Source organism: Lycium barbarum, chromosome 2 (genome assembly GCF_019175385.1).
Source record: "Lycium barbarum isolate Lr01 chromosome 2, ASM1917538v2, whole genome shotgun sequence".
NCBI lineage: Eukaryota > Viridiplantae > Streptophyta > Magnoliopsida > Solanales > Solanaceae > Lycium > Lycium barbarum.
The window spans coordinates 73,934,557-73,954,693 of NC_083338.1; the positions used below are offsets into that span (position 1 = coordinate 73,934,557).

The 20,137-nt window shown below is 37.5% G+C and overlaps 1 pseudogene; it reads left to right on the forward strand.

Annotated features, from left to right (window-relative positions):
• Window positions 1-734: 734 nt before the first annotated feature.
• LOC132628642 (F-box protein CPR1-like) lies at window positions 735-19,715 on the forward strand (annotated as a pseudogene).
• Window positions 19,716-20,137: the final 422 nt, after the last annotated feature.

Consider the following 20,137-nt stretch of genomic DNA (forward strand, 5'->3'; position numbering starts at 1 on the left):
CTAGCCTCAAAGCACAACATTTTATCATCTGGGCGCGAATTTATAAGTTGGGCTTGCAGTTTGTCTTTAAAGACCCAGGTATATGTAATATGCATTTAGTGCGCGAGGTGTATGCTAATTGGGTTGTTGATGATGAGGATGAAATTTGTGTTCGAGGTGTGGTAGTGCCTTTTACTGATGACTACATATGTGATTTTTTGGGGACCCAGAGGGGTGTTGACAAGGATGCTTTTGAGTAGTTGGTTCTTCGGCCTCCTTATCGACAAATGAGGCATACTCTATGTGGACCCCAGTCAAATGTTAGGTGGCTTCGCAGGTTTGATAATAATGCACATAATTCTTTTCCCCTTGCCCACATGACACAAAAGGCAAGGGTGTGGCTCTGAGTTGTATGTGCGAGGATTATGCCGGTTGGCCACTATTTTGATGTGAGTAGAGAGAGGATCTGTATGGTATATGCTTTGATGACGGGTCAGCTTATTAACATGGGAGCGATACTGAAGAGAAACATGAAAAAAGTTCGCAAAGGATATGAAGCCCGCAGGTTTTTATTTGGCAATACCCTCACTCATATTTGTCATAAGGAGGATGTGGATGAGGAGGATTGAGATGGTAAGGTGCCAGTGATAGGGCCAGCTGTTGATGTGACCCGAGTGAAAAACCCGGACAATATTCATGGGCAGACTCTGACAGCTCCTCAGCGTCATGCTAGAGATGATTCCATTATAGCCAACATGTATGCACTCCAGCGCCTTCAGTTGACACTTGGCCCACACGCTACTACAGCTGAGCAGCTAGCCTATGTTGATGAGCGATTTTCGGTCAATGCACACGCCAGGGTGTTATGCAAGTTTGGGAAGGAGTATGAGGAGACCCTAGATGATGATATACCTACTCCCGAGCCAGAGCAAAAGGAGCCAGTAGATGTAGTTGTGGATGAGGAGGGGCAGGTGGATAGTGATGTGGGTGATCCAGATGCTGTCCCCACGAGCAGTGATGAGGAGTCTGGAGATGATGCTGATGCTGACTATCAGGATGAGAGTGATGACTAGATAGGGAGTTATTTCTTACCCCTATTTTGTCTCTACATTTGTGCACTGAGGATAGTGCTTGATTTTAAGTGTGGGGTGGGAGTAAACTCTTTTATTTTGGGTCTGTAATATTCAGTACTATGTTGACTTGTTTTTCCTTTATGCTTAGGATGTTATAGGTTGTGATACTTCAAAACTATTCATGGCCTGTATTCAGTAGTAATTTATATAGTAGTAGTTATTATTATTTTGTTGTGTCGTGCTAGTAGTTAGCGCACCTCTTAGTTTTTGTTTTCGGTTCTTTTTCGGGGGGTTATTTTGAACCGTCGCGTCGAGTGTGAGCCCTAGTGAACCAATTGAATGCTATGTGCTAGGAATTAGGTACACCATTGAGAACATGAGCAAGCCTCGAAATTTTGTGGACGTGAAATCATGCTTAAAAATAATAACTGGTGTTGAATAGCCTAAGTCGTTTTAGTTGACTCGTAGATAAATTTTGTCTTAAATTGAATTCGTGCTCTGGGTTGCTAGGTAGAGGGTCAATATGAATCCATCTTGAACCATGAGTATGCCATGTGTGGTGAGTGTTGTTATATATATTCTGTGTTTTTTATTGATGTCTAGAACTTGCCCGGTATGTGTACGAAATGAAACAAAGTGTGTTGTATTAGGAGATGATATAGGCAATTCTTTGTTAGCCATAATTTTAACCATCTATTTTTCCTACCCATATGTAATGATCCTTGTCAGCCTTTTGAGCCATTAGCTTATTTTCTTTGATAGCCACATCCTAGCCATCCCTTTTGTTGGTTTATCCTATAATATTTGATCTCGAACTCCTAAAGCACTTTAGAAATTTAGCGCTTGAAAGTAAATGGGAAGATATAAGGGGAAGTTAAGGTGAAAATTAGATTGGGGGTGCACTTGTTGAATATGTTGAGTGTATGTTGATAGTGGGGAGTCGTAAAAAAAAGAGAAAGAAATGAACAATAGAAAAATTGCTTCTTGCTAGTGGCGTATGCGGGAAATAAAGAGAGTGCTCAATTTGTAAAGGATGCATAAGGTGAACTAAGAAAGAATGGTTGAAATAGTGATGAAACAAGAGGAAGTGCATAAAGGAGTGATATCGTATATGTCTTAAAGTGCTTAGGGAGGTTAGTCACTATTTACCCAAATAATCCCTACCCGTCCCTTAGCCGACATTACAACCATAAAAGTCCTATTTGATCCTATGTTTGATATGTTTTTGTTAAAAGAGTATGACATTAAGGGCAAGCCTATGGTAAGTTGTATGAGCATGTGAATCTTCTTGTCAGAGTGAGCAAAATTCTTTCTAGTCATCGCCCGTATTATGTGTTGATTGAAAATGTTGGGCAACTCTCTTTGAAGTGAGAGCACATGATTGGTAAGAGATTAGTATCATGTTTGATTCCTTTGTTAGGCGGCAGGACCATTTTTGCCTATATTCATACGAGCGAGTCAGTTTAGAGGCTAGGATGTTTGACAAAGTTGTTGGCATGTGTGAATTTCGTGTCGTGTTTGAGATGTCCTTGTAAATGTTTAAAATGTCGTGGTTACCTTATTCTGATGCAGACCTATTCAATGTGGTAGTGTTTTGTGAATTGAAAGCGAAGTTGGTTGTGTCTAGTGTTTTGTTCGAGGATGAACAAAGGTTTAAGTGTGAGGTGGTGATGTTAGGGGTATTTATACGCTTATTCGCCGTATACTACCCATATTCTACCTTGTTTAGAGGATGAATTAAGCTAAATACACCTAACTAATCATTATTCTTGCATTACGAGCTAATACGTATGTGTTCGATGCAATCAGGAAATTTTAGAGAAAATGTGCGGTGATTCGGATGAAAATGGAAATTGCACGGAAAACTCATCTAAGTGTCAAAAGGAAGAGACGCCTCGCCGAGCTCAGGCCAAAGCAATCCACTGGCGCGCCCTAGACCTCGCTCAGCAAGGAGGAGCATGGAATTTGCCAAAGATAGAAGAAATTGGCCAAGTGCAAAGTTGACATGTGACTTTGCCGAGCGTGGCTCAAGGTCAGGCACAATCGATTTTTAAGCCTCGCTCAACGAAGTTGGAGAAATTTTCCAAGTGTGAAATTGAAGAGTGACTTCGCCGAGCGTGGCTCAAGGCGAGGCATGGGCAAGTTTTGGACCTCACTCAGCGAGCATGGGCTTTAAAAATGCAAGAGTCCAGAATTTTTTCTAAGTGTAAAACGAGAGGGGGACCTCGCCGAGCGTGGCTCAAAGCAAGGCCCTGGCAAGTTTTAGGGGTCTCTCAGCGACCTCCCTCGAAGAAAGGGTACTCATGCTAATTGTTAGACCCATTTTTGGTGGGCTTTGTAGGGTTATATCTCAACACTATAAATAGCACCCTTGGTCATTTTTTGAGGGATATCACATATTATTTCACAGAGAGAAAGGAGTAAGACTTATCATCGTAGGGTTTGAACTTTTATCTTCTTAAATTCATCTTTTCTTCATTCGAACATGAAATGCAATTGTTTTAATCCGACTATGAGCGGCTAAGCTCCCTTGTTCTGGGGCTATGGCCAAAGTATGATTGTTGTCGTATGAACTTGAGTTGACATTTATCCTATGTATCATATGAGTTATTTGCTTAATATTGTGCACAACTATTTTACTGCTTCGCGGCCAGTAGGATAAATATTTGATTCTTAGATTGAACTCGAGAGAGGAATACTAAGTTAGAACGGAGACTGAGCAGAGTAGGATCCTAACCCTGGGCATCGGGGAGCAGATTCGCGTCTAGGATAGAGATATACCTAGTTCGCCCTACTTGGTTGATATACAGGAATTATGAATACGTTTGTATGAATGTTCATGACCATAGAGATATAGGCGTGAAAGTAATACGAATAGCTGACTAGAGAACTCGAGAGATTCGTAGTCATAAAATTAACCCTGTCAATCAGTAACTCGATAAAGAATAAGAGTCAACGACGGCGCATGCCTAACATGAATATGATAGTGCCGTAACCCTGGAATGTCTTCTCTCTGTGATAAAATCAATTTATAACCATGGTTGTTACAACTTGTTCACATAGGTTGTGTTTATTTCCTTTTTGCTATATTTAGTAACCTAAACAAACATCCTTTTATTTACTTGCATAATTAGTGGCGATAGTATATTTTTGTAGAACCGTTGATTATAAGTCTCTGTGGATACGATAACCGACTTCAAAAGTCACTATATTACTTGGCGACCACGTATACTTGCGTATGTGTTGGGAGCCAACAAGTTTTTTTTTGCGCCGTTGCATACAGGTTCAGCAATGCACACAGGTTCTAAGGTAAGCTTAAAGACTTCAAACAATTCAACTAACAAATGAGGCTTCAGAACCTTAAGTAACCCCTTTAAAAAAAGATGTTAGACTATTAAGAATGATTCAAGACCAACAATTGATGGAAGGGGATCAAATTTGTCTCCTAAAACTTAGACTTAGCTGATTTCTAGAGAAAAGATTCAAACTCTTTTCTAATGAAGCCAATTTAAAGCCATATCTAGGGCCAAAACCATATCAAACAAGGAAACTAGTAGACAAAATTGACTCATGATTAACACACAGAACCATTTTCATAACATGATGAACAAAAATCACAAGAACAAGACTAAATACTTAAATTTTTGATGAAAAAGTACCATATAGCAAAGCTGGAACCTTAAACAAGTTAATACAACAAAACTAAACTCCAAACACCATCCTTTATCCCATTTAGTTCCAAAATTCCAGAAAGAAAAGAAACAACAATCAAAACTTCAACATGATTCAGAAAAAAAGAAAAAAAAAAAGCAAACTCAATCACATTATTACAACTTAACATCATTAACACTATATTACCAACTAAACTAAGGCATATCTAAAGTAGTGAAATAAAGTTCCAAACACATATTTAAACAACAAGGCATTTATTTGAACTCATATGAAAACTGAACTGATTTAAATAATAGAATAGGGATATTACCTTTTGCAAAGGCAACCTAAAGATCAAATGAGGAGATTGAAATCCAAGCTTCAACACTAACAAGACCTTAACTCCTTTCTTCTTTTTCGAAAAATAGCTTTTTATTCCTAATGTGTTTTTTTTCTTCTATTGTATATTATATATTGCAGTGTATTTAGTAGTGTATAAGATAATGAACTTCAAGATTAAAAAAAAATCTCTCCTTTGACACGAATAGAGACTTGCTATATATAGGCAATATCACCAGCTTGGGGACAAAAATAGGAAGGAATATTCCCAAAAAAGATTTTCCCCCCAAAACCTCAAAACAATTCGAAATTTAGGCATCCTAGGATAAAAAAAATCTGCATTGTACAAAAATAGTACTATCTCCAGTCCAGATTTTGCACATAACACACAAACAAAAAAAATTCCAACCCATTCTAATTAAAAAATCCCTAAAATTAAGGAACAACCAACCAAATAGTACACCTATGTCACGACCCAACCCCGTAGGCCGTGACTAGTGCCCGATCTGGGCACTCAAACGCATTCCAGTATATAGCAGAGGCCGACAAGGCTTTATTTCAAACTTAGCTAATTTCCAGAAAAATTTCGGCAGAGTCTCCTTTGTTTTACGGACTATCCCAAATACCCTGCACGCAGAAAATACCAACAAAGGCCACACAGGGCCAACAGAGCAACATTTAAATATATGCGGACCGGCCGCCGCGGCGAATGGGATCGCCCAAACACAACATATACACACAGCTGTACAGAAAGACCCCAACCCACAAACATGTCTACAGACCTCTAACAGACCAACAGAATCATATGGCGGGACAGGGCCCCGCCGTACCCATGAACAAGAATATACATATATAGAAGTGACAGACTGTACCAAAAGATGGCTCTGAATAAAAAAGCGCTCCAAATGGCAGAAAAGATATCCTAGACAGACGGATCGGCAAACCTGTCGTCGGTACCTGCGCGGCATGAAAATGCAGCTCCCGAAGAAAGGGGGTCAGTACGAAATATGTACTGAATATGTAAAGCCTGGATTACAGAAACAAAATCATAACTGGTACAGAACGTAAGGAAAGTAAACAGAAAATACAAAGTATCAGATATATATTTTCAAAACATGCAGAGTGTGTACATAAACATATGTCATATCAAATCCGGCCTCTGCCAAGGGACTCGGTAGGCAGAACGTGGCCACCCTCCCGACGCTGGTGCCACAACACAGAAGAATCAGAAAAGGGGCATAACCCCGTATCATAATATGTCATATTAGATGGCCATAGTAAATCATATCAGAATAAGCGTACATGGCACAGCATACTCCACAAACCCATGTACGCGTATACCTGCCCCCTCGCATCGAGGCACGGCGAACAATGCAAAGGATCACGCTTGACAACATATCCTGGCCCGGGCTCAGTGTGGGAAACATTGGGGCATCCACGAATGGAGTAGTGAGAGACTAATGCAATTAAAATATCATAAATGATTCCATAGACTCGATGAGGCATATCAAAGACAACCCGATCCAAAGAAGACGGAAGGAATCATAATAAATGAATTTCGGGTATCATAATGAATTACAAAAGTATAACCTTTCTGAAATCGTTCCGAGTGTCAAAACAGGTTATCAGACTTAATGGAATATTAAAACAATGTTAGTTAGGTAATTAGAATGGTAGTCAAAACATTTCTTTCAAAAACCGCTCGAAAATAAGACCTAGGTACAATAAGGGCAAAACCGGGATTAGTGGGCCCACCTCGGGACAAGCAAGGCGGTGGGCTCAAATTACATATTTTAAACTCATGGGGTCACCTACGAAGGTTCTACGAACGTTCTATAGCTTTCCAAGTAGTTTAGGGAAAGTTTGCATGATTATCAAGAATACAAACCAAAAGGGCTCAATCTTACTGAAGGAAAAAACGAGATTTTTAATTGCAGATTCCGATGGGCAGAAAATCTTTCGAGGCCCGAATCCGATTCTAATACACCTAGGCATGCCAAATGAAGGATCGGGGTAGCTTTACATACCTTTTGAGCTTTTTAAGTCTATCCAAGCTCACTTCCCGTTTCGTCAAAAATCTGCAAATGGTCACATTTACCAATTATGAGTTATGGATGTCATAAATTCAATTTAATGCATATTTGCCCACCGAAATTTCGGCAGCACTTCCCCTATACATATAGCACCCCCGAGAATTCAACTCGGCTAAAAACCATCAACAACAACCCAAACAACAACATCAACATCAACAACAACCATTAGAAACACAATATCCTTCAACTATCCATCTTTTTAACAAAATGATATAACCTTCACCCCAACCTAAATCTTCAAACTAATATCGATGATTTCACATTCATTATCAATCAAGATCATCACAATATAGTTTTTGAAATATCTCATATCGTTTCCTCAAGTTATACACACGATATACATAATATACAACTTTCCGCCAAAGTCATAACTTGTTCAAAACATCAAATCTTTGGCATACATATTAATAACATGATTCCAACTTCCAAATTCATCAATGATCAACACAACTAACAACCAAATAACTTCATTTTCCTAATGTCGGAAGATTATACTAAAACGACATAAGTTTCTACATTCCATTTCAATACAACCTCATATTATCCCATCTTCATTTACATTGAAAGCATCACAATAACACACTAAACAACTCAATTCATTTCCATTCCAAGTCCACATACCATACGGCCATATGCCCATTTTATCAACTTCAACTAAATTCATTCAACTTCCAATTCTAATATGCATTTCATCACAACCATAACTAGAATATAACATAAAATTCACTCATACATGTATACCACACATATACCTCACGGCTACAACCCCATATTCCAAACCCATTTTACAAACTTTCGTTTTTCCATACAATCAACACATTTCTACATACTACAACACAAACAAGACTTAATAACACAAAGATAAGGGATAAATTCTCACCTTCTCCACTAGTCTTCTTCACTTGAATGAATGATCACTTTGAAGAATCAAGACCTCCTTCCTCCAAACCAACTATACCAAGTTACAAAGGGACCTTGAATTAGTGGAAATCCAACAAGGGAAAAATTTTTAGAACAAGATTTTTGGTAGGTAATTTCTCTATGGCCAACCCGAGAGCTCCTCTCTTCTTGCTCTTGTTCTTGATTTCTATTCTAAGTCATCTAATGGATAAAGATGACTATGTATATAATAATATCCCTTATGATAATTTAACACATGGAAATTTAATACAATTTGTGGGCTTGGGCCACACCATGGCCGGCCACACTATGCATTGGGCCTAAAATGTTCCTTCCAATTTGTTTTGTGGCCCAATGACTTGTAGTCCACGTTTTGTAATTCCCGAAACTAATTTCCGAAATTCCAAAGTTGCCCTTATTCTCCCTCGACACTTCCACATTAATATTCTTTCACAAACAACTCATGTGCTAGTTGTAATCAATTATGACCTTATTTCATAAAAGTCAAGATTATTCCAAATTTTCCCGAATGTGCAAAAACACGGGATATAACAACCTAGTCACACATAGGACAAACAATCAAAGAATATAATGGCATAATCGTACCCAAAGGATAAAAACCCTCGGATTCGTACCCAAACCAACAGACCCCCCATGGGAAATTACACTAGGCCCCATTTACTCGCATGTGGTGCTCAAGCTAACAAGGGACTAGAGGTCCCGCCCATGGCAACTACATGCATGGGTAACCCGAGCAAAATCCCTAAAAAGAGGTGTAATTTAATAAAATTTAAAGTCATTAAACCTGGAAATCACACGGACTAGTGATAAGGAAAGAAACCCCTCAAAAATCCAGCGAAGAACAGCCGTGAATTGGCCTGAAAAAGCCATCGTCGGCGGAATCCTAAGAACAAAGTAAATCGCCTGAGATGAGAGAGGAGAGAGTCGGGGAGTGAAAAGAAATAGTGGGGGGGGGGGGTGGAATAAAATAAACTTCCCCTCCCTTTAAAAAAAAATTACCCCCCCCCCCCCCCCCCGCCCACTTTTTAGTTTTAGAAACATTCAAATTGACCCCTCTTTCTATTTAATAGACTATATATTATAAATGTACATATAGCTAAATATATCAATCATTTAAGCTAAAATAAAAATTAAAACTCGTAAAGTAAAAATGCAAGCTTTAAAACGAGCCAATATTGACATAGGTCTGAGCAATATTTAAAAATGTAAAAAATGCAGTCAAAAGTACCGTAATTCAATCGTTGTTTTAATTAACAATTTTCCCGAGCTAGACGAAACGGGATGTGTATCCTCTTTTCAAATCACTTTTGCGAAAGTAAATAACCCGTAATTTTCTTGTAATTGTTAAATTTTAGAAGAAATTAAATGTCAATCTTGCAACTTTCTCGGAATTTTCATTTTTTTTTAAATTTTTAGGGCATTCTTACCCCATCTTGGACTCGGGAAATATGGAAATTAAAATATACGTTTTATGCAATGAAAATTAGGTGTCAACACCCACTACGAGTAGGATTTGTGTTTTATGTTAAAGACTTGGCGGACAAGTTTGCAGGATTTCTTGCCATAATTATCAAGATACTTTAGACTTCTACAAGGACACTGAAGCTGCTTTGAATGCAAGTGTTACACCCTAATATCCCTAGGGTGTGATGGGCACCCGACCCCATATCCGGAGACGAGCGAACCCACAGACTCTTATTACACACATAATTTCTTCGGACTCTGAAATCAAATAAAAGTGAAATACATAGTAAGCTTTCAAAAATGTTCTGCTTTGTTCTCAAATCAAACCAAAAATCCATAATCATATAGAATTTATATCATAATACAGAATGACATATCGGCTGATGGAGCCGCTTACAGAACCGACAACTAATACCCACGACTCTGTCTGCAAAGTCTCTAACATCAATCCAGAAAGCATATCATACAAACTCTGACTCGGCAACACTCCAGGAACAAAACGGAGCTTTCCAACTTTGCTGGAACATCTTCTGCAATTTCTTCCACTTATCTGGGTGTACCTGCGTGGCATGAAACGCAGCCCCCGAAGAAAGGGGGTCAGTACGGAATATGTACTGAGTATGTAAAGCATGAAACACAGAAAACAGAACCATATCCGAAGTAAATAGTACAAGAGTTAGTACATTATTCAGATTACCAAAGCGCTCATTTTCCAATCACAAATCGAGTAGACAGAGGTCGTATTTCAGAATGGTGCAAATCCAGAATATCAGAATTTTTGTTTTCCAGACACAGATCATGTATGCCGATATCTTATGTCAGAAGAAGTACAGAAGGTATCGAATGCCAAAATGCTTACTTTCCAAACACAAATCATGCATGACAGAATCATATATCATATATGCATATAACATGCCCTGGCCCTCCCGTGAGGGACGCGGTAAATCATATATCATGTAAACATATAACGTGCCCCGGCCCTCGGTGAGGGACGCGGTGAATCATATATCATGTAAACATATAACGTGCCCCGGCCCTCGGTGAGGGACGCGGTGAATCATATATCGTGTATGCATATAACGTGCCCCGGCCCTTGGTGAGGGACGCGGTGAATGAAATCATGTATGCCAATGTCATGTATCATATATGCATGTAACGTGCCCCGGCCCTCCTTTGCGGGACGCGATGAATATGCCATCCTGGCCACCACCCCGTCATCATATCATAATGTCATCATATCATATATAACATGCCCCGGCCCGCAAGTGAGAGGGACGCGGTGAACAATGCAGAGGAGTACGCACGAGAACATATCCTGGCCCGGGCTCAGTGAAATCCAAACTGAGGCTTGCACGAACAGAGTAGTGTGAAACCATATGCACACAAATCAAGACCCGATAGATACATACACTTACCGACATCTGACGGCTCAGAAATAGGTTTCGGGTCAATCCGACTTCGTATGAGAAAGTTATGGACGTTTGAGTACAGAACGTTCTATAAGCGTTTCAAAGCAAATCCTGGGTCTTTTTCGAAGGTTAGGGACATTAAAACTTACAGAATTCTTTCAAAAACAAAACTTTTTATACTCATCTCATTATTCAATCGTATAACAAACTCGATCATATTAGACATACTTATAGCAGAAGTGAATCAGGATCATAGGCAGACTCGGAAACATATCGAACAGAACTTCGGACATTAACACATACAGAACTCTTTAGGGACAAACTCAGAATCCAAGAGCGGAGTTACCCCAAAGTGCATATCATGTCATACCTTATGTGGCTCTAGGACATGCCAAAGAAAGAAAGGGTAAGCCTTACATACCTGTCCCACGACCAACTAGCTACGCTTATTTGTCCAACCTTACTAGTCTACATACAAAAGAATTTACATAATCATTAGATCCATTGCCATTGACTTGCCTTAGTCTTTCAAATGAATTCACTTATATTCTACCGAAATTTCGGTAGCATTTTCCCCTGTAAATACAACATCCCCGAGAATCTAACTCAACCAATTTAACAACAACAAACCCGAGAATGCAACTCAGCCAAATTATCAATAACAATATCAACAATCATATCTTCCAACTTCAACAGTATTCAAAATACATTCCAACATTAGTAGCTCCTTTACATAATTCAATAACATTTCCTTTATATTCAATTCATACTTGTTCACATATTCAAATACTAATCCGAAACCATTCAACAATATTCAAGAACACTTCAACAACCCGCACAACATTTCAAACGGCCCAACCAACACATACACTACCCGAATTCTTCCAAATTCAATAAGAACATTGCCAACACATTTCTTTCTTTCAACTTCATGAATTACACCAACAATTCACACTAATAGCATTATCTTCCATAAGTGCAAGAACACTATTTTCAATTCACATTAACTTCTAAAACAATTTTCCAACAATTATAACTTGAACTAGAATTATTAAACTTTCACTTCCATCATAGAATTTCTTACAACAACAAGCAAAATACTAGATAAAATTAGTTCATCATCTCCCTACAACACAACACACACACACGGCCAAGCATGGCATATACACGGCCAAACACCAACACACTAAATTCATTGTTTTCATTCATTTTACATCATGAAATTCACAACGCAACAATCAAATTAATACATAAAAATCAATTCATCTCATCCTATCATCATAGCCCTATTCGGCCACCATCACATACATATATATTCCATGAATTTCATCCGTTCCTACATACTATAGTATTCACAAATCATCTCCAACACATAGAAAAGAGATTAAACACATACCTTTCTCCACACATCTTCTTGCTCGGCTAGGTTCACCACTTGCACAACAATTGTTTTTCTTACTCTCACAATCACTCCACGTTAAAGAGGACCTTCCAATTAGTTGTTTTGCTAGAAGAAAATATTTTTTTTGATCAAGATTTTCCAAGGGTCTTGTTTGGTGAACCATGGCCGAATGGCCTTTTATGTTTCTTGCTTTCTCCAAGCTTCTTCATCTTTCTAAAAGATGAAGAGAAATATGTCTTATTTATCTTCTTCTTTTTTCACCACTTATCCATATTTACCCTTAAGTCCCTTAACTAAAACAAATATGGGCACATAGCCCATCTCCCTTTTTCTTGAATATTCTAGATAATGAAATGAAAATATGACTTCTTGGTCATCTTTTATACATGTGGACAATTTATTTATTTGGGCTAAAGCCCACCCCATAGTGCCGGCCACATGGCCTCTTTTATTCAAGACTAATATATTTATTTATTTATTTTGTCTTGCAATTCATGAAAAATTATTTTTTCAAATTCCAAATTTGCCCTTAGCCTTCCTCCATATTTTATGAATCGTCTTGCGAATTTCCCTTTTCGCCCTTAGCCTTTCCCAATATTTCCATTCCAATAATATTCATAAATAATATTCATAACAACTTGCACATTAAAATAATAATTTTTTTTTAAAATGGTCTTGCCCTTAATTTACCACGACCATCTCGAAATATCCGAACGCACAAAATACGGGCTATAACAGCAAGAATCTCAAGTCAACTCAAACTCTAACTCTAATAATGGGCCTAACCTAGTAGGGATTGAGTCCAACTGGCTTGAGGCAAACCTAGATCTATAAATATCCAAGTCATGCCATGAACAAGTCTCACGCACTCACAAACAGAGAAATTCAGAGCCTGAACTAAAACTGCAAAAAGCAAGAGACTGAGAGTTTTGATTGTTGAAGGGCGCCCTAATACAAGAAGAAGATTGAAGAACTTGTTTGATGGAGTATATGTTTTTAAGTCTTGAGTCTAGATTCGTGTGTTAGGATTGTTAATCAAGTTGTACTTTTATCAGCTTTCATAGAAGCAGAAATTATAGGTATTAACATTAGTCAAATTCAACTTCAAGTTGGGATAACTTGGAGTGGGCTCAACAATTTAGAGTTTAGTTCCTAGGTTATAGAGTTTTGTAACTTGAATTTACATAGGCTCACAGTTGTAGTGATGTTTGGGAAAAAATCCTACAGAGGTGTAGGTGGTGTTTTTTTTTAACCCTTGTGAACCAGGTGGTTTTCACGTAAAATTTTGATGTGTCTTTACTTTACCGTTCTTTGTTATTCCGCAGACGCTAACTTGGAACAGGTAGAATAACGTGTTCTATCCATAAGCAAAAAATTGATATAAGGTAGGATAGACAACGAGTAGTACAGTTTGTGTTCAGCTTTGGCGGTTCGTCAGGCATGAGTAAATATTTGTTAGGTTCCGGTCACGGCCTTAATGCTAGATTTTGATCTAACATGGCAAATATTCTGTATTTATTTGTACTGTGCAAATACATGATTCGAGTTGTAATTTATCCCATGGAAAGTCAGGAAATTTTATCATGGGCGAGGCACACCAACTGGGCAGACATTAATTGTGTGATATTCCTCTCAAAATTTGCCATGTGGAATTGGTGGATCCGCTGTCAACACTCTCTCTTTTACCTACATTTCTTTTGGTTTTCTATTTTATTATTTATTTTTCTTTCTTCTCTTATATTTTTCCTCACTTTTTACATCATATCTTCACCTCTAAAATAAATTAGAAAAAATGGATTGAGACTACCTCAAAATTCATTTTTTTTCTTTGTTTTCTGAATTTTATTCCTAACATTCACTAATAAGTGCACACTATTAAGATTTCAGTTGTAATTTATTTCAGTTCGTAAAAATTTTAAATTACTTTTAGATTAAAATTACCTAGAAAAAAAATATGAAGATGATTGTTAATCTCATATAATGAGCATGACAATGATGAAGCAAAATTCCAGTGAGAGTTTTTCACTTTTTTTTGGAAATCGTTTTCACTTTATTTGAAAATCAATGTTTGGCCATAGAAATTTCAAATACAATTTGAAGTTGTATTTGGAATTTGAAAAACACCAAAAAATTTATTTTTACTTTTTTCACTTTCAACACATTCAAACAACCAAATATTATTTGCAAAAACTTAACCAAACACAACTCTATCTTCAACTCAACCTCCAAAATACCAATAAAGTGAAAAATATTTGGTTTTCATGGCCAAACGCCTACTTAAAAACTCTGATATTACTTGAAACTTCACTTTTTCTAATTTTGCTTTTGATTCTATATTTATTGTTAAATCTAGAATCACAATTAATTTTCCAAAAATAAAAAGAAAGTTCAATCTTTTGCATATATTGGAAACACAATCGGTGAAAACATTGGGAAAAATAAGAGAAAAATTCAAAAGCTTTGGCTAGTATCAATATAATTTTACAAATAGAAGATAAGATCATAAAAATAAAAAAAATAAAGAAGAAGAAGAGGAGGAGGAGGAGGAGGAGAAGCATACAAGTTGATAAGTACAAAAGAGGAGAAGGAAGGAAAATAAGTTAAGGAGAGTGTGCTGACAGTGGACCCTATATTCCACTTGTCATGTTTATATTTCTTCTTCACGCAAGTAATTATGCAGGAACGAGCCCTTTGCCAATTTTTGTTGAAGTGGGACTTAAAATGCACTTGGCAAAATATGAAAGGAGACTCACACAAGTTTTGTCTTCCACATCATACTTGTGCCTCGCGCATAATAAAATTTTCTGGTGGCTGACTCCTTACTCATACTGTTTCTGCTTAAGTGCCCAACTTTTACTTTAGCTGAGTTGTTCTTCCAAAACTCTTTATAACTTAAATTGCAATGTATTCAATGGGAAATGTGACTCATTACTCATAGTGCTTCTAAATGCCTGCTTTGGTCATGTCTTAAAGATTTCTTTCAAGTTTTTTTTTTTTTTTTTTGGTCAAATTATTTCAAGTTAATAAGCTCTGTAATTTTTATTGGCTTAGTTTCATAAATTATTAATGATTATTAAACTATTTATTAATCAAGTCTGCTGCCTGCCATACATGTGACTAACAGTTTCATTTCTCTTTGTATCTAGTTAATGCCAGTCTTCCAAAAAAGAAACGAGCAGAAATCACGAAAGACAGTGTAATAGTGGGTATGTAGAGGATATTCAAGATGACCAGTTAAATTGTTGGACACGAGCTACGAGGGTGCTCCTAATACTTAGGCATCTAATCCAGGAATGGTTGTTGCTTCTGAGTTCTAATTCAGAAGTGTCTGAAGTTGTTGTTGCACTATATTTGCTTGGCCGTGCTTCTTTATTGCTATGCTTAATGATGCAAGGAATGCAGGGCTAATTTGATTAATTATTATGTTTTACTAAATAGAAATCATTACATGTTTAACGAATCAGTTCATATTTAGAATATGTTTCTATTTTAGGTTGGCCAACTTGGGAAAACTGTTACCAAATCGGTGTAGATGATTTTTGGTACATAAATTCGACAGAGATTCCAAAACCTAATAGGTATGAGGTGGCAAAATGGGTAAAAAAAATATCGTTATTCGCCCGACCCAACTCATTTTAAATGAGTTGGATACCCAATCCATTTAAAATGGGTCCAATATGAGTCAACCCATATTATTCGCTTAAAATATGGATAAAATGGATAAAACCCACAAAATATAGAGTGTGTTTGGTATGAAGGAAATGTTTTCCAATTTTCCCATGTTTGGTTGGTCAAAATGTTTGGAAAACATTTTCTTTAGGCAAACAAGTTTCCTAACCACCCCCTCCTTCCCCCCCCCCCCCCCCACCCCACCACCTAACCACTCCTACACCGTCACTACCCCCACCCCACCACTTAACCACCCCCTCCTACCCCCAACCCCACTACCCTCACCACCCCTACTGCCTCCCTCTCTACCCCTATAACAACCTGCCCCACCCCTACCCGTATAACTACCTGCGCCACCCCTACCCCTCTCACCACCTACCCCACCCTTACCTCTATCACCACCTACCCGCAACCCCTACCTCTCACCTCCCTACCACCACCCCTATCTCTCAACTTTGTAAAACTATACATTTTGTGAAAGTAGTAACTTTCAAACATAGCAACTTTACAAAAGTAGCCGCTTTTTCAAAATATTACTTGCGAAAAGTAGTTACTTTTCAAAAATAGTCGTTTTGCAATAGTAGTCACTTAAGAAAATAGTCACTTTGTAAAAGTAGTCACTTTTAGAAAATAACCACTTTGTGAAAGTAGATACTTTTTTAAAAATAGTCAATTTTCATAAATAGTCATTTTGTGAAAGTAGTTACTTTAAAAACTAACTACTTTGCAAAAGTATCCATTTCTAAAATAGCTTCTTTGTGAAAGTATTAAAATAACCATTTTTGAAATGTGCCATTTCTAAGACAGTGGTCACTTTTGTAAAGTAGCCATTTTTTTAAAGTGATACAAAAATGCATACTTTTGTAAAGTGGCCATTTTTTTAAAAATGACATTTAAAAGTTGCTATTTTTGCAAATTTACATTTTCAGTCGTTTTGCAAGAAATATATTTTTGCAAAAATAACCATTTTTATGTCACCTTTCAAAAATGGTCAATTTACAAAAATAGCCATTTTTGTCACCTTTAAAAAAATGGCTAGTTTACAAACATTGTCACTTTTTGGGTTGTCTTCAAAGTGCAAAGTAGTCATATATGAAATAGACGTTTTTTTTTTTTTTTGGGGGGGGGGGGGGGGGGGGGTGAGGGTTGGGTGGAGAGGTGGCGTGGGATGGGGTGGAGTTGGGGTGGGTAGGTGAAGATGAAGTGCGTTCGAGGGTGGTCGTTGGGTGGGGCTGAGATTTGGTTGGGGAGTGGGGGGTGGGGTTGGATGGGTAGTTTCCAAAAAAGATTTACTTGGAGGTCGTGTCATTGAAAAGTTTCAAAGTTCTATTCTTCCCACAAATGTTGAGGTGCAACTATGTACTAGAAATTGGATTTGTATAGGAATTGGATTTGTGGACAAAATGGTAAATTAATCTTCTCCATATTGGCTACATGAAGCCAACATCTTTGAAGTAGCTTTGGATAACATGGATAAGATGGATATCCATATTATCCGTCGGGTAACCCATTTTTTAATCGTGTTAAATATGGCCAGGTCGGGTAATTAATCCGTTTTTTGTCAACCCATTTTCGATCTGGCCCATATCCGACTCGACCCGCCCGTTTTCCACCCCTAGGTATGAGAGATTCCAAGGTTAAGTGCCTAAATATATTGGGTTCATTTAAATATGGTCACTATTCACTGAAGGTTACCTATTATAAGATCAATAGAGTGACAAAATTATTTTATATCTCAGTTAATCTAACCATTCATCATTTTGAGCTTGTATCTTTCTCTTCAGATTTCGTGTTATACATTACAAACCCATATTTTAATACTCCCCCGTCGCACTTTATGTGGTGACTATCAAAAAAATTGAAATTAGCTACGAACTTTGTTCTTAATCCGTCGCTAAATTACTCGTAGTTAACATAATTTTTTATAATTCGTCGCTAAAATAGGATTAACAATGAATTTTGTTGTTTAGCTACGACGAAATTTATCCATCGTTATTTCCTGCTTTTTAGTAGTGGGCACTGTTTGACTAGGCATGGAGTTTAAAAAAGAAAAAAGAACTTAGAAAAAGATTGGTATAAAACAAGCAGTTGACATTCGTATGACTGTAAATCATCTCATTAAGGGAAAAAAAAGATTTTTAAAGTTAAATTTCTTCTAAGTATAAAAATGTGATTTTTTTTAGGACGGGCTAATAAGATATGTGTGACACATAATGTGGAACAAAGAGAGTAACATTTATGTCTTTTTAAAAGTTCTTACTTATTAACATGGGATACACAGTTTTATGCGGGTGTCCAGACTCCAGACCTATTGAAAACAAAAATTGCTGCACTAGAAAATGCTCAAAAGTCAAAATACTACAAAAGTGGAAGTTTCGGTGGTTCGTTAGAGATCTGAAGCAGCGTGGTATAAGCTTTTGGATCCCAATTGAAATGACTAGGAAACTAGCATGCAATCTGGCACTACAGTAGTTACCAAAAGAGAAACATCGTTTGCTAATTGGCAAGGCACATGGCCCTGCAGAGAATCAAATATGGCATCGAATTATGAAGAAATTGTCGGAAGATGTAGTCATATTTATACTTCTGAAGTTTCCAGTAAAATCTCTCATACGATTCAATTGTGTCTCTAAAATTTTGTACACTCTTATACAATCATCTACTTTCATCAAACTTCACCTAAATCGTACCACAAAAACCAAAGACCAATTAATCCTATTCAAGCGCTCATTCGAAGAAGAACCCAAACGATATAAAACAATCTGCTCTTTCTTTATGAAGACGATGATAATCATATTTGCCCCGTCTTTTCAGATCTCGATGTGCCATATCTCACCTCCACCCGTAGTAGGAATTATGATCAGCTCATTGGTCCATGCCATGGTTTGATTAAGCTGGTGAGTAACACTAGCGCCGTCTTATTTAATCCAGCTACAAGAAATTATAGGGTTCTACCACCTAGTCCTTTTGGCAGTCCACCTGGTTTTTGTCGTTACATTGAAGGTGTTGGGTTTGGCTTTGATCCCATTAAGAATGACTACAAGGTTGTTAAGATTGCAGAATTCTACACGGATCCTCCATACAAAGATCCTAACGTGAAGGGGAAAAAAAAGTAGAGGTTTATGTCGTGTGGATAGATTCTTGGAGAGAATTGGATCACATGGATCAACAGTTGCCCACGATGTATTGGTTGCCTTGTTCTGAGATATTTTACAAGGACTCTTGTCATTGGTTTGCAATTCCAGACACATACATTGTTGCAATTCTTTGTTTTGACATAAGGACCGAGATATTCCGCAACATGAAAATGCCTAAAAGTTGTGGTTTCTTTGGCAGAACGCGTTATAGCCCCATAATTTTAAATGAGCGTCTAACGTTGATTTCCTATCCTGATCCAAGATCCGAGATTGACCCAAAACAAGATTCGATGGACATTTGGATAATGAGAGAATATGGTGTATACAACTCTTGGATTAAGAAATACACAAGTGGACCTCTACTTATTGAATCTCCGTTAGCTGGTTGGAAGTATCACTTGTTGATTTTTCAGAGTACAACTGGATTTCTGATTTCCTATGATCTTAGTTCTGGGAAAATCAGGGAATTTAATTTACATGGTTCTCCTCAAAGTTTGAAAGTTGCTGCTTACAGGGAAAACTTGATTCCAGTTCCACGAAGAAGTGAGCATAGCACCCAATTAGTTCAAAAATTCTAGAGAAGGTATAGCTCTTCAATTTTAGCGTTCACAAATTAGCACCTTTTTTTGTTAGAAATGGAAATATTTCACAAATACATCTACAGAGGACTCAGTTGTGGCCGTGCCACCATATTACAACTATTGGTTACATTATCTAAAGATAACATAGTACTACTTGTATAGTTGTATTACATTATCTAAAGATACATAGTACTACAACATTACCTGCTATCATTGCTTTGACCCTTCTAACGGACGTGTTTCCATTCTTGTCAGCGCACAAATACCCATCAAGGATGAAGGAGTGTACCCAAAAAAGCGTAGTCGAGTTTGGGCATCCAAGTTCCAAGAGTGGTGGCAACTATTGCTGCTAGTCTATAGACGTGGTGCACTGTGGGATTACCCAGCTGCGGGAGGAGGGACCTGCAGCCATCCACAAG